The sequence below is a fragment of the Engystomops pustulosus genome, chromosome 3 (assembly GCF_040894005.1).
Source record: "Engystomops pustulosus chromosome 3, aEngPut4.maternal, whole genome shotgun sequence".
In the NCBI taxonomy this organism is placed as follows: Eukaryota; Metazoa; Chordata; class Amphibia; order Anura; family Leptodactylidae; genus Engystomops; species Engystomops pustulosus.
The window spans coordinates 109,885,146-109,900,206 of NC_092413.1; the positions used below are offsets into that span (position 1 = coordinate 109,885,146).

At 42.7% G+C, this 15,061-nt stretch overlaps 1 protein-coding gene across 2 annotated transcripts in view; it reads left to right on the forward strand.

Annotated features, from left to right (window-relative positions):
- The first annotated feature begins 596 nt into the window (after nt 1-596).
- The window catches only part of WASF1 (WASP family member 1), a 54,547-nt gene continuing 40,082 nt past the window's right edge, over nt 597-15,061 (forward strand). The window contains exon 1 of one of the 2 annotated variants that reach the window (XM_072141794.1): nt 597-1,045. The gene's annotated coding sequence lies outside the window, so the exon portion shown is untranslated. Of the gene's footprint in view, nt 1,046-15,029; nt 15,051-15,061 lie in introns of those variants that run through there. The other variant, XM_072141795.1, reaches the window with a different exon arrangement.

The window sequence follows — 15,061 nt, forward strand, 5'->3', positions numbered from 1 at the left end:
GGGGGGGCATGTCGCACAGGGCAGTAGCAACTTGGTGATCGGTTCAGGCGGTCATTGGCCCCTAGAATCCTTGGGTTCCCGACAGCCGCCCATACTAGTGATGTGTCCCGTGAACGATTGAAGCAGGTTCACTTAACCCCGCCCCTAACCGGCTCACCACACCCCCTTTAACCCAATACAATTAGGTTAAAAGTGGTATGAAGTCGGGGGACCTATATATGTAATAGGGAGCCGTTCAGGAGCCAGAAGAGCCGGTTCTTCTTAGCCTAATGAGCCAGCTCACTAAGAAGAGCCGTCATTTCCATCACTTGCTCATACTGATCCCTTACCTCCATGATCAATACATTTATTACCTCGCCTATGGAAATGTATTTCAAAATGGCCTGGTTGTAAAGGGGCTTAAATAAGAGTCTTTATTTTATGCTTCCATGACATCAGGAAGAAGACTCTGCCCTTTGAGTGCATTAAACCATATGTGTTACCGGCGTCAGTAATAGCTGTGCACTGCTGTACCGCAGCCCCTCGTTCACACTGCACGGTAATCTGCACAGGAGGACTCTGAGACATGTATCAGAGGTAACTGCGGATTGATGGACTGCACCATCCAGCACCAGGAGGGGTGGACGGATCTGTGCAGTAAATCCTCCGCCCCGCTCTACCTCCGTCCCCTCAGCGGCGACACAGAATCCCAGCAGCCCCGCTTCTTCCCCAGAGCGCAGAGCCCACAGTCGTGTGAGGGGAGCCGTGCGCTGCCATTCCTGCTTCCTGCCTCCCTTTCTCCCGCTGGTGACCTGTCCCCGCCCTCTCTCCCTCACAATCTGCTGGCCCTGCTGCGGGGCAGGCGAGCGCCTCTACCTCTCTCCTTCCTTCCTTGTTGTCCTTGAGTCATCGTGGACGATCCGTGACAACGGGGGCAGAGATGGGGTGTAGCTGGTGACCCCCGAGGAGCGCCATCCCAGGAGCAGAGGAGGATGAGCCGCGGTCAGTGAGAGAGAGATCTGCTCCAGATCCGCTCCTAGAGCCCGCTCCGTGCTGCCGGCAGGAGGTATCATGTTCTCTTCATTACTGCATCACTAGAATGAATGAGCAGAACACATAACACAGTATCATGTGCATGACATGGGTAGCATCCCTGTCCCCAGAGCCCACACATTCCTGTGTCATCATGTAGCAGGAAGCCAGGCCAATGTATGGATCCCTGGCATCACCATTCTAGAGATACATGCCCTCAGAGTAGCCCTGGCATCACTTATAGACCCAGCTTAAAGTATGGAGCCGTGGCATCACCATTCTAGAGATACATGCCCTCAGCATAGCCCTGGCATCACATCACTCAGCATAGCCCTGGCATCACTTATAGACACAGCCACCCAGCCTAATGTATGGAGCCATGGCATCACCATTCTAGAGATACATGCCCCCAGCATAGCCCTGGCATCACTTATAGACACAGCCACCCAGCCTAATGTATGGAGCCCTGGCATCACCATTCTAGAGATACATGCCCTCAGCATAGCCTTGGCATCACTTATAGACACAGCTTAATGTATGGAGCCGTGGCATCACCATTCTAGAGATACATACACTCAGCATAGCCCTGGCATCACATCACTCAGCATAGCCCTGGCATCATTTATAGACACAGCCACCCAGCCTAATGCATGGAGCCCTGGCATCACCATTCTAGAGATACATACACTCAGCATAGCCCTGGCATCAGTAATAGTTAGGGGCAGCAAGTCAGACTAATGTATAGAGCCCTGGCATCACCATTATAGAGAAACATGCACACAGTATAGCCCTGGTATCACCATTCTAGAGATACATGCCCTGGCATCACTAATAGATACAGCATAACCCTGGCATCACTTATAGAGATGTATGTATGGAGCCCTGGCATCACTATTCTAGAGATACATACATACATACATGCATGCAGCATTGCATTGACTGTACTATCTGTATAAAATGGAATGATCAATCACACAAGTGTGTTTATGTATGTATATGTGTGTATATATATATATATACTGGATGCTCCAAGCCGTTTAGATAATGGCAGTGTTTTGTGTTGTATGTAGTTTTCTCGTGGGTAATGAACATGGAGGTTTGGCCTTCTATTATATTGACCCCTACGTAGCATATGGAATTTCTGTAGTATACATGATGTATAGACGTTGGCACTACTGAAGAAGTGTTGGCTTATAGACTGTGTTCAGTATCCGTCCTCCTACATGGCTCCTTACAGTACTATCGTTGTGTAGACCTGTGAATCATTTACAGTTTTCTTATCTATAGGCTACACAGATGTCTGGGACTCTGCTCAGTTGCAGTGACAGTCTCCAATGTGGAATTGGAGAAAATAATCAGAAATAAGAGGAGCTTGGCTACATGTATTTAGAATGGTGACTTGTTCTATCAGTGGTAAGAGTGGTCAGTAGACAAGCCATCCGCTTCATTCCATAGCTTCCTATACACGCAGTAGGCAGAGAGGCATAGGGCACACAGCCAAGGTGTGTGCCCAGCATATAAATATCGCTGTGTCATAGACTTACACTGGTATCTGATTAAAGCAATCCGATCCTTTCTCCCTCACCCACCCCCACCTGCCCATTCTTCCTGGAAGAGGAGGGGATGGCTCTCGCTGCTATCCTGTGCATTGTTAGTGGATTCCTCAGCATTGTGCTAGTGACAAGATGGAAGAGCTGTGCTCCGGTACCTGCTCGCTGCTGAATAGGCCTGCACATCACAAGGGCTAGGAAGCCATGATCACTTGTAATCATTGATACAAGACACAATGACAGCCCAGGCCACACATTTTCTCCCTTCACAAATGAGACACTAAATGCAAAGTAGCTTGGAAACATCTGCGGCTCCACTGTACATTCTATACTCTGCTTCAGTCCAGAGGCTCAGATTCAGCAGCGATATGTAAATATTCCAAGAATTCCTTTGCATGACGATTGTCAGATGTACATCTCCTGTAGAAAGGAATATAAATACTTATCTTCTAGTACCTTCAGCTGTCTGTCAAGCATCGCTGACTGGATATACTCTGTGCGTATAACGTCCATACATAGATATTTGTGAAATTACTATTACTTGACTGCAAGTTTTGCTGGTGATGATGTAGTATGTAACAAACATAGCTTACCAAGCTGATTTCTTAGAACTGTGGGCATTGCTGTCAATTTTTTACATATGTAACACAATGACGACCCCGCAAATAACCTACAATACTTGAAGCTTACAGAGGCTGTATATGGAAGCTTTGTCATGTTTCCTGATGCTCGACAGACATGGCATTTACTTGATATTTTTTGAAGCTTTATATATAAAATTAGACTTGTTTCTGTCCCTAAATTTTTAACACATGAGATTTCTTCCACCCTGCTAAGCAGCTTTGGTAAATAAATTGCGTGCCGTTACACTAGAAATTTTTTTAATAGATATTATATGGGAGATTTATCCTTGTCTATGTTTTTGTAAGAAAATAGTTGTGATGTCAACAAGACATAATCTAGCATAAAGATTGCCCAACAAATGTCTTCGGAATTGGAGTCCCTGCTTCCTTCCACTAATCGCTTCCCTAATTAGAACAATAGTACTTATTTTTAGACTCCTCTTTGCCTCCTTAGGTCCCCACGCTGGGATCCTATGTTACTAAATCATATTGTTTTGAAATCTTAAAAACGGCTCCATTGCCTTTAATAAGAAATACTTCTTTGTATCTGATCACCGTATTTCTCACCGCACAGTGAACTGGCTGCCAGACCGCAACAGAAAAAATAGAACATGTCCTATTATGGCACAGTTTCTCCATAGAAGTCTATGGGAGTCCGAAAATCCAACTCACGTGGGTGCCAGTCAACTGTATTTTTTTGTGGATACAGCCAGTTTACGGTGGCATATGAGTTACAAGGGTGAAACGCAGCCATTTTTGCTTCCAGAAAACCGCTGCAAAAATAGGACCGCAGAATGTGGTATACCCATCAAGTTATCATGGACTGGTTATACCTACCGTATATACTCGTGTATAAGCCGAGTTTTTCAGCACATAAAAAGCAATGTAACATTGAGTATTTGTTTACTTATGTTTTTTTGACACGGTTTTAGTTACATAGAGATAACAAGGGAAATGTCACCCTAAAACAGTGATGGCGAACCTTTCAGCAGCCGAGTGCCCAAACTGCAACCCAAAACCCCCCTTATTTATTGCGTGGTGCCAACCAAAAATTAAAGCATTAACTTATTGCTCCCTCTTTTTCAACAATGTTGGATCATATTGGCCTCCTGTGGACAAGATGGAAAATTTGCATCATTTTAGCTTCTCGTCAGTGTCCCTCTGTATACAGAATTTTGGGGCCAGCAGAAGGTCTTCCAAAGATAATTTGGCCCCATCTACTCCTTCTCTCTCCCAAGTAGCGAAGTAAGTATCACTTAAATATATGACTGAAAGCAGCATCTTTTAAAGTTGCTTGGAACTGCAGGAAGATTCTTTGAATCCTGTCTGGTGTGCTTGGGTGATGGCCCGGGTGCCCACAGAAAAGGCTCCGAGTGCCGCATCTGGCACCCGTGCCATAGGTTCGCCACCCCTGCCCTAAAATAACGCTCTAGGAGCTACTTACTAAATTAAGTAGTTCATAGCGCTACCCCAGTATTAGCAGTGTTAAATTGCTAGCTTTATTGGAACGTTCCGATAAAGCTAGCGAACCTTGCACTGCCATACCCTCAGTACGCTGGACCAAGCTTCATGAGTAGTGATAGTAGGAGGCGGTGACTGCCGCATGAAGCCTGGCAGTCACCGCCAGCCTATGGCATGGGAGGGCCGATCTGGGGAAGAAGTGGAGGAGAGGGGACACCTTAGACTGCCCCCTCATGAATACCCTGGACCGCAGTGTCTGCTAGCTTTATCGCAAGGTTTCCGATAAAGCTAGCAGTTTAACACTGCTAATAATGGGGTAGCGCTAGGAGCTGCTTACTTTAGTAAGCAGCAACTACAGCATTCTTTTAGGGTGACCAGTCCTCTTAAAGCTTCAAAGGACCTGTACACATTTTCAAGATTTTATTTTAATGTTTTAAAATGCAGATCTATGTTTCCATGATTACAGACTACTATCAAATTTTGTAGCCTGAGGCTGTAGGCATTCTGCCCTTTCATCTTGGTAGTTTGTTGGCAGATTATTATCAATATTGCTGCATGATTATGCTAGGTTCATATTTCCATCTTTGGATACAATTATTACGTACACCAGGAAAGCTCCCAGTGTACACACTAAAGGTGTCCATAGCCATATACTGGCAGGTGGGGGAAAAACTGGATGAAAAAATGCTGTGAGCTGTGTTTTCCCATCCTGCTGAAGAGGACAGAATACACTCAGTGGAGGCCATAATAGCCTATGGGGGACAGATGGCATCCATTCACTGGCCACCAGTGAGAGTATTTTCCCTAGTGACGTAATGGTCTATAAAGTACATATAGATCACTCGGGAGATACCCCAAAAATGTTAACGCTTGAAAGTGGGAGGATCCGCACTAGAGGATGTATCCTACTTTATGTGCATACAGTAGGATACGTTGTAGTCCTCTGTTGTAAAGACCCGTCCGGAATCCTCCCAACATGTCCTTACAGTAGAGGGCTAAAAACTTGAATCTAACCTTAGAATACTCAGCATGTTACCCTAAAGATATACTGTATCTAGCACTCCTGTTCCACAAAATCATAGATATTTGAAGATTGTAGAAGTAAATTTACTTAAATAAGACAGTATCATTCACACATAGATGGTAATGGAAAATTCTTATTTCATTGTGAATGCCATAGAGGTAACTATACTATTCCTCTTTGATTTGTAGGGCTGTAGCTGTAGAATATAAGCACACCATGTTTTTCTGTAATGGGTGGCACTAGCAAAATAAACCTAAGTGCTCATCCACACATCAGATTATTTAAAGGTTCGCTTTATCTAATGAAATTGTCTCATGTTCTACACTGCCCTACTTTTATGGACCAGATTGGCCCATTCATGCGAAGGGTCTGTGAAAAAAATGGTTACATTGAACAAATCTCTAGTCAACCATTCTCCCCATCCTTAAATAGCTGATTACAGATAACAAAAGAGCATGTCAAGTGCACAGCCAAAGGATTTATGATGCTTTAGGTTTTATGTCCCTTTAAAGGTTTATTCCCAGACCTAATCCTGAGAATAAATATGTCAAAATTGCCATGGCTAAGCTACACAAATTCAGGGATGGCAAACCCACTGTGATTTACAGTTTTTGCATTGTTAATATATATATATATATATATATATATATATATATATATATATATATATATATTATTCTAGCAGACACAGCATTTCACAGAAAAAGAACATTGATAACCGTATAAATTGACCAGTAAGAATTCATAGGAACAAAGGAGAGTCATGCTAGGATCACCTTTCCTGGATTTAATGATGTCCAATAGACCAGCTACAAGAAGGGACAGTCCAGCATTTCTCCTCCGTCTCTGTGACTCTTGAGGTCATTTCCATCTTCAGAGTTATTTTTCTTTGTAAGGCCTCTTCTGCAGGAACATATGCATGTAACAAACTAAGGGTCCAAGGTCCGCTGTATGCTGCCTATATGTCATTGGTGTGTAAGGGTCCACTCACACATCCATGACAGTGAACTGCACATTTGAGCAAGAAAAGGACCTGCCGTGAGTATTGCGTATCAGGCAGTCAACTCTGGGCTGTGGAAACCACTGTCCCCAGACAATATTTTTGTGCAAAAAGCCTAATGTTCACTTCCCCACATTATAGAAGGACATCATTGTGCACCTGCTTCTGTCCTGCAAAACAGAATGTTGTTGGTATATGACCCCTCCTTTTAATTGAGTGAGACTATGCTGCTATTCTTTCTAGAACCATAGCTGGGCGCATCCCAGTACAGACCAAGCTTTAACCTCCCAATTTTGCAATAACATCTTTTTGCGTCCCTGGAGTTTCTCCTGCTTCTGCATGGAATGCAATAGCAGGCCTTAGTTTTAGACTAGTCGGAGAGAGCTGAAAACTCTACATTAGTGCTGGCTTTGACGGCACCAAGACCACTAACCAACACAGAGTTTGCCAGTTTGTCACCAAAAAAAGGCTGCAATTTTAAAGGACATCCACCACCAATGGTTTGTTACCTTAGTTAAAGGGAACCTGTCACCAGGAGACCCATTTTTAGCATTCCCCCAGTCCCCACAGAGCATAGTACATACACTGCCAAAGTGTTTTTGTATTAAAAATTGGTTTTACAGAAAAAAAGATATGTTATATTGTACCTTTCATTAGCATCTGCTGTGTGACTAGGCAGTTGCCTTTTGGGAGGAGCTGGAAAGGAGCAGTCCCCCCCCCCCTTGGGAAACAGCTACTCCATGTGACCTTTTCAAATATATGAAAACACCCATCACTTGGCTTAGCGACGCCCCCTGCTCCTCTACAGCCAATCCCGAGTGTGGGGAGTTATTCATATATTTGAAAAGGTCACATGTTTCCCAAGGGTGGGGGGGAACTGCTCCTTTCCAGTCCCTCCCAATTGGCAACTGCCTAGTCACACAGCAGATGCTAATGAGAGGTACAATATAACATATCTTTTTTTCTGTAAAACATATTTTTTATACAAAAACACTTTGGCAGTGTATGTACTATGCTCTGTGGGGACTGGGGGAGTGCTAAAAATGGGTCTCCTGGTGACAGGTTCCCTTTAAGTGGCAGTGTTTCTGTCATGTTCCTCCTGGTTCGCTACACTGAATAATGTACTTTTAATAAAGTACTTTATCCGTTGTGGAGGAGCATGACAGAAACACTGCCACTTAACCCCTAAGGTAACGAGTATTGCTTTGGTGACAGTCTATCACCCCTAAATCTGGTGGTAGATGTCCTTCAAGGTATCACAGCAAAAACTACATTTATAATACTTAAACCACTATGACCACAAATATGCTAAAAATGCTTGGTCAGTAAAGCCTTTTCAGGGGCTTTCAGTGGGCTCACTTTGCATCTGCCCTGTTTGCTGGCTGTATTTGTACTCTGTTTACTATGTTGTGTAGATAAGATCTACATTCATTCTAGACAGATATTTCTAGATCTGCAGGCCGGTCAACCAGGTCTAGTTCTGCTAAAAATAGCCCTGATCCTTGGATTGTTGCTTGGTTTTTGTGTCTCCTGTTTACCTTTCATTTTTGTGTGTCCATGATTTGGGATTGAATGCAGTGTTTATCTAAATCTCTGCAAAGGTCACTGGTACCACAGACCATTTCTACTGAGATAAGATTGCTGCTTAAACGTTTAAACAGTAAATTGCTCTCACCTTGGATGGAAAAATCTCTCTTGGATAAACAAAAAGTGAAAATGCAATAGTCTGATATGATACATAATAATGAGCCTGATATGATACACCAAAGAGGGATTTTTCTAGATTTTTTTAAGTTTTGCTTGGCAATAAAATAATTTATTTTTTGAAATAGTCTCCTTTGCACATGGTATGAATTTAATGGGGGGGATTAATCAAAAGTGTCTGAGAGCAGAACTGTTCAAATAGGGTTATAATCGTGTATTCCCAAATTCTTCTTTCATTTTGTGACCTGAAATTGCCATATCCATGGTATTATGGCCAGGATTGTACAAGTGTTCGGCCACAGGTAGATGTTTCTGCTTTATCGTGTGATGATGACACCTCTTCTGGGTTTTAAGTTTTTGTCCTGTCTCTCCAACAAACAAGCACCCCACAGGGGAATTTGTACACACAATCAGGTAGACCACATTAGATGTGGAACATGAGAATGTGGCCGGATGTCATGTTGGGGATCTGTATTCTGTCTGTAGTCAAGATTCGAGGACAGGTTTTGCAGCTTCTGACGTTACATGGGAAGATCCCTCAGATTTGAGGGTTGTCTGGAGGGTCTGGGATTAGTAGTTAGTTGCTCTGCATTTCTCCACTATTTTTTACTTCAGTATTTATACCCCCCCTCCCCACCCCAAGACCAGACTAGGGAGGTATAACTTATTATTATTCACTAAACTGGGGCTCCACTTAGCAGGGGACACATATGTGTATCTTGCTGTAAGTATATGCAGATAATGGTGATCTAATCGTAACATCTCATAAGCTAACTTTTATTAGTGATCTTTATATACTGACATTCAGAAAGGATGCACATGGCATCTAATCTTCATGTCTTTTAACTCCCTCTACTCATATTGAGCATTTTATTCAGGGGCTGCTGTGATAGGGCACCAATAATATCAGCCCTCTGCCCCAGTACAGGGTCGTGCTGTCACAGCTCGATCATGCCAATAGCATTGTGTGCAGTAGCAAACTGCTATGGGGATAGGCAGGTCTCACTCCCAGCCGCTGCAGACAGTCATGTGACTGGAGATCAGCAGCTTATACTGAATAATTGAGCTTCTGTCACATTACCTTCTATCTCTCTGCAAGCTTCAGGAGATGGGAAGAGGGAGAGGGGAAATAGCCTTGTGGGCATGGGACTATTGGGACTATTTTTGAGGAGTAAAACTGCCTAAAAATCATTAATAAAAGAATAAAAATCCCCAAATACCTTAATCCAATGTAAAAACACATACAGCATAAAAAAGTGAAAATCGCCACAAAAATGCAAAATTAATTGGTATTGCTGTGTCTATAACAAGCCATACAATAAAATAAAGTTTTAAAATCCAACCTCATAAAAACAGGATAAAAATTGATCAAAAAGTAACATTAACCCTGACGTAAAAGTACAGCTTGTCTCACAAAAAAACGAGCCCTAGAACATGGAGATGGAAAAACAAGCAAAATCCTTGACAAATGAGTTCCATATTATGCAAAACAAGTCAATCATAAAATGGGGTATCGTCATAATTGTGGTGACCCATAGAATAAAAAATAACATATTGGGGCACATTTACTAAAGGTTCGCGGAACGCATTTCCGTCAGGTTCCCCCAATTTTTCCGTTTTGCACCGCATTTAACTGTGGCGCACGCGATCGGATTTTGACGCATCGGCGCCGGCTTTCATGAGTCACAAATCGACGGACAGGCCGTCGGACGATCCGACGTATTCGGATAACGCGCGTGATTTAACATCTCAAATTGTGTCGCAAGACATGCACTCACATACACCAGGAAGAAGAAGGTGAACTCCGGCCGACCTCAGCGGAGAAGCGACATATGCAGGATCTCAGGCGCACGATCTTGGTAAACTTCATCTTCGTCGGACCGTCCGGATCTGGGATCGCAACAGGATCGGGTAAGTAAATGTGCCCCATTATTTTTATGTTATGGTGAACAGCAAATTGAAAAAAAAGCTAAAAACCATAAACCAGAATTATTGATTTGCTTATCCCAACCAAGAAAGAATTATCTGAATTTCTCCCAGAAAAAATAAGCCCCCAGATGTTCACATTGAAAAAAAAATTATATTTTATAGCCTGTAAAATGTGACAATGCAAATATGTACTAAATGGCATTACTTTCTTTCTATTCCAGGCCGTGTGCCCATACAGCAGATTTTCAACACGTATGGTGTATCGGCACACTCAGAGTATAACTTTGTGGAGCTCTTCATCATTTAATCCATTGTGAATTTTCATTTATGGGCCAAAATCAATGTATTCCCACACCAAAAATTAAAAATGGTAAATTCCATCTCTATTTTGTTTTAACCCCTGTGAAACACCGGTTTATGACTTTTTCTCTTTATTTTTATATCTAGGGAAAGGGGGTTGATTTGAATTTTTATTTTTGTTTTATTTATTTATTACTTTTATTTTTATTATTTTTCAGACCTCCTAGGGTACCATACTACAGTATGGGAGAATATTGGGATTTTACTGTTAATTTATTACAATGTGCCACTAGCACATTGTAACAAATGGCCAGAAAATTGGCGCTTTCCAGTGACATCACTGGGAGCGGTGATCTAAGCCAAAATGGCAGCACTGCTGGGAGCATTGCCAGCGGAAATCGAAGGTTTGCCGTAAACACCCACTTCTTATGGGGTAGGTTCAGCTTGCTCGTGTCCATTCACACGCAGCTGCCATGTGATATGATAATACATCACATATCAGTAAGGGGTTTAAAATTATGCAGGCAAGAACACCCAGTGCTCACCCACCATGCACTGGCCGTCCCCATTTCCCCATAATCCCCATTTCTTGCAGTTAGAAGAAATTGTGATTATTTCAGTGCTTCTACACCAGAAACTGCACTAATAAATTTTCCTCCTATTGCACATGCTCACACTTATACTCATGGTATATCTGTATATACACATTACATATACAGTACACACACACATACACAGTTACATATCTCTCCAGCTGTAGATTGTCCTGGATAGTGTAGCTTTCTCAGGTACCACAGGATTGCACTCCCCCTTCCTCTGCCTTCCTCAGCGTCCTGACAGCTGGCACCGTATCTGGAGTCACATTACAGACCCAGGTACTTCCTCCATTCTCCGTGCTGCTGCCAAATCCCAGGACCAGCCTGGTATCGCAGCACACAGCAGGCAGGAACCACCTCAGAAGGCCCCAGCAGCAGGGACCTTCACACAGAAGGCCCCAGCAGCAGGGACCTTCACACAGAAGGGACTGGTGGTTGGGGCCTCTGATGTCAGCGGAGGAAAGAGCTCCTTCCTTAGAAGCTGTCGGAGTGTGAGAGTGACAGCAGCCCGTGGCTGTCACAGTTCACTATAATAACGTCTTCCAGTGCGCTGAGATGCTTTGTAACTGTATCAATGCAGCGAACTGAAAGATGCTCTTTTTAGTACCACACTGAGAGCTGCAAGCCCACTCCTCCCGAGACCGCAATAGTTATGCCACTGGTGAATGTTGAAAAGCTAAATGAAATTGTATATAAACTTGTACCCTGATAAACTAACCACATTGTCAGCACTCAGCATCTCTCAGCACTAGAGAGATCATGACGTGTCTGCTTAGAGAGTCCCCGCCCACACTCTGGAATTTTGCACTGACTATCACTAAGTGATAGGAGCTAAAACAGCGATAAAACTGAGTAAAATTGTAAAGTAAGGGATTAAAAATGATCTTTATTGTGTAAACGTTTAAGGGGTTTTCCCATGAAAGAAAATTCTCAAATTATTAGCCCCTAGTGATGTTAACGCAATAAATATAATTTTTAACCCTTTACTCGACAATTTTACTCAGTTTTATTGCTGTTTTAGCTCCTATCCTATAGTGATGGTCAGTTTAAAATTCCAGGATGTGGGCAGGGACGCCCTAAGCAGACACATTGGGGCACATTTACGTACGCAGTCTGTAGTAGATCCGCGATTGTGCGCCCGATATCCTGCATGTGTCACTTCCCCGCTCAGGTACACCGGAGTTCACATCTTCCTCCCGGTGCATGTAAGTGACACAAATTTAAAAGGTAAATACCACAGTTTGTCTGAATCCGTCGGATTGTCCAAAGGCCGCCCCCGATTTGTGTTGCATGTAAGCCGGCGCGATTGCGACTAAATCCTATCCCCTTCTATATACCTGTCCCAGCGGCGCAATCCCCGAAAACGTTGGAAAACCCAACCTAAATTCGGCCGTGGCCCTTTGTAAATAAGCCCCATTATGATCCCTCTAGTGCGGTAAGCTGACAATGTGGTTAGATTACCAGGGTGCAGGTTATATACACTTTCTTTAACTTCTGAACATTCACTAGTATCTGACACATAGAAAAAGAGATGAGACAGATCAGAGATTAGATGATGAAATGCCTACTGGCTACTTTAATGATATCTATCTCCCTCCGTATACATCATTGAAGTGATCACATGTTGAACATGCTGACATCACCGATCCCTGGCACAAATGGCCAGGAAAAAGATAGTGGTCAGTGAACTGATACTTGTTTTACTTGCACTCATCATAGGAGATTACTGTACAGTCATGGCCAAAAGTTTTGAGAATGACACAAATATTATATTTTCACATGATCTGTTGCCCTCTGGTTTTTATGTGTGTTTGTCAGATGTTTTTATCACATACAGAAATACAAGTGCAATCATATTATGAGTAACAAAAGCTTTTATTGACAGTTAGAATGAGTTACTGCAGCAAGTCTACCTGTTGGAGCAGCTCACAAGGATCCATCCCAACCTTTATCTAGTTATTTCATACATTATTCATTGTAAAATCATCTATTTTTTTTATCATGTAAATGAGGCTGGTCACATGGTCAGAGGCAGTGATGTCACCCCTGTTACCCCTCCCCTCTCCTCCCCCTGCTCATGTCTGTGTGTAATGTATAGTAAAGATGCTATATGTGTGCTGCATCTGCTGACATGCTGCATCCTCCTAATATACAGGTGAGAGACACAGACATCAGCTACACATGTATCTGACATGTTCTGCTGTAACATGACTGCCTGGATCTGCTGTATCTCTCCTAAACACACACATGCACACACAGGCTGCAGGGGGCGTGGCCACCAGCACCAGGAAGCACATCATTATACAGCCTCACATCATTATACAGGCTGTCAGTCATGCACTGGGGGTGTGGCTGTGCCTCCCACTCATGAATAGAGTGGACAGCTTGAATATGCTAATGCTTCATTGGACATTTCACAGGTCATTTGCATACAGCTTTAGGACCTCATTGCTTAGGTTTACAGGCATGTAGAGGGACAATGAAGGGATAGAGGCAATGCTCTCTAATGGCAGTTTATGAAAATATATTTAGTTTAGGGGGTTATTTTGCATGACGGGTTCTCTTTAATCATGACAGATTGATCTCCAGCCCTGTCCTCATCAACACCCACACCTGTGTTAATGGAGCAATCACTGAAACAATGTTAGCTGCTCCTTTTAAGGCAGGCCTGCAATGAAGTTGAAATGTGTTTTTGGCTAAAAAGTAAAATTTCTAGGCAAATATTGACTTTGCAATTAATTGCTGTTAATCTGATCACTCTTTATAACATTCTGGAGTATGTGCAAATTGCCATTATAAAACCTGATGCGGTACACTTTGTAATAATTAACATTTGTATCATTTTCAAAACATTTGGCCATGACTGTACAGGCAGTCCCCGGGTTACATACAAAATAGGGTCTGTAGGTTTGTTCTTAAGTTGAATTTGTATGTAAGTCGGAACTGTATATTTTATGATTGTAATCCCAGCCATAACTTTTTTGGGTTTCTGTGACAATTGGATTTTAAAAATGTCGGGTAAGAATCAATATTAACAATAAAGCTTCATTACAGACACCTTTGATAACTGTTATAGCTTTTTATTGTAGCCTAGGACTAAAGTACAATAAATTACCAATATCCAGAGGTCCGTTTGTAAATAGGGGTCGTATGTAAGTTGAGTGTTCTTAAGTAGGGGACCGCCTGTATACAGTTTATGCGCTGATCTCTTTAACCCTGTGGGTGCCCAGCAATAGGAAGAATAGGACCTGCTTTATAATATGCTGCGCGTGATGGACACTACGAGCACAATACACTGCGGTGGGTGCCAAATACAGTTGTGTACATGAGGCCTAACACTTATATTCCCTCTGGTAGTGAGGTGAAGCCTTTTAAAGTGAATTTGAAAATATAGAGCTCTGACAGAAAATGACTGATGGTCATTACACATATACAGTGAGAAAATAATCATGTTGGATCTAGAAACTATGTGATATTAAAAGGTGGAGGGTAAATTGATTGAACTCAGTGTAGCAGTCACATTCACTTACATGTACAGGGTTTCCATGAATGACAGCAATGTCTGACTAATCCTGAATAGCTCAGTATAGATGACCTCCTGTGCTTATTGCCACTAGTTAGCTCCTCTGCAGTTTTCAGATGTTCCCTTTTATCTTAGCACAGCACTTTTATGATGAAAGGTTATGTACGAGTCGGGAGCTAGGTGTGCCTAAATTGTCATGTTAGCCTATGATACTCACTTTTAGGAGCGGCCATGTGAACACTTTCCTTTGCTAACCTGTTTGTCATAAATTTCTTTTAGTTTTAGAACCACTTGTTAAAACTTGCCAGAGGAGCTTTTATTCGGGGATGGTGAGTAATTG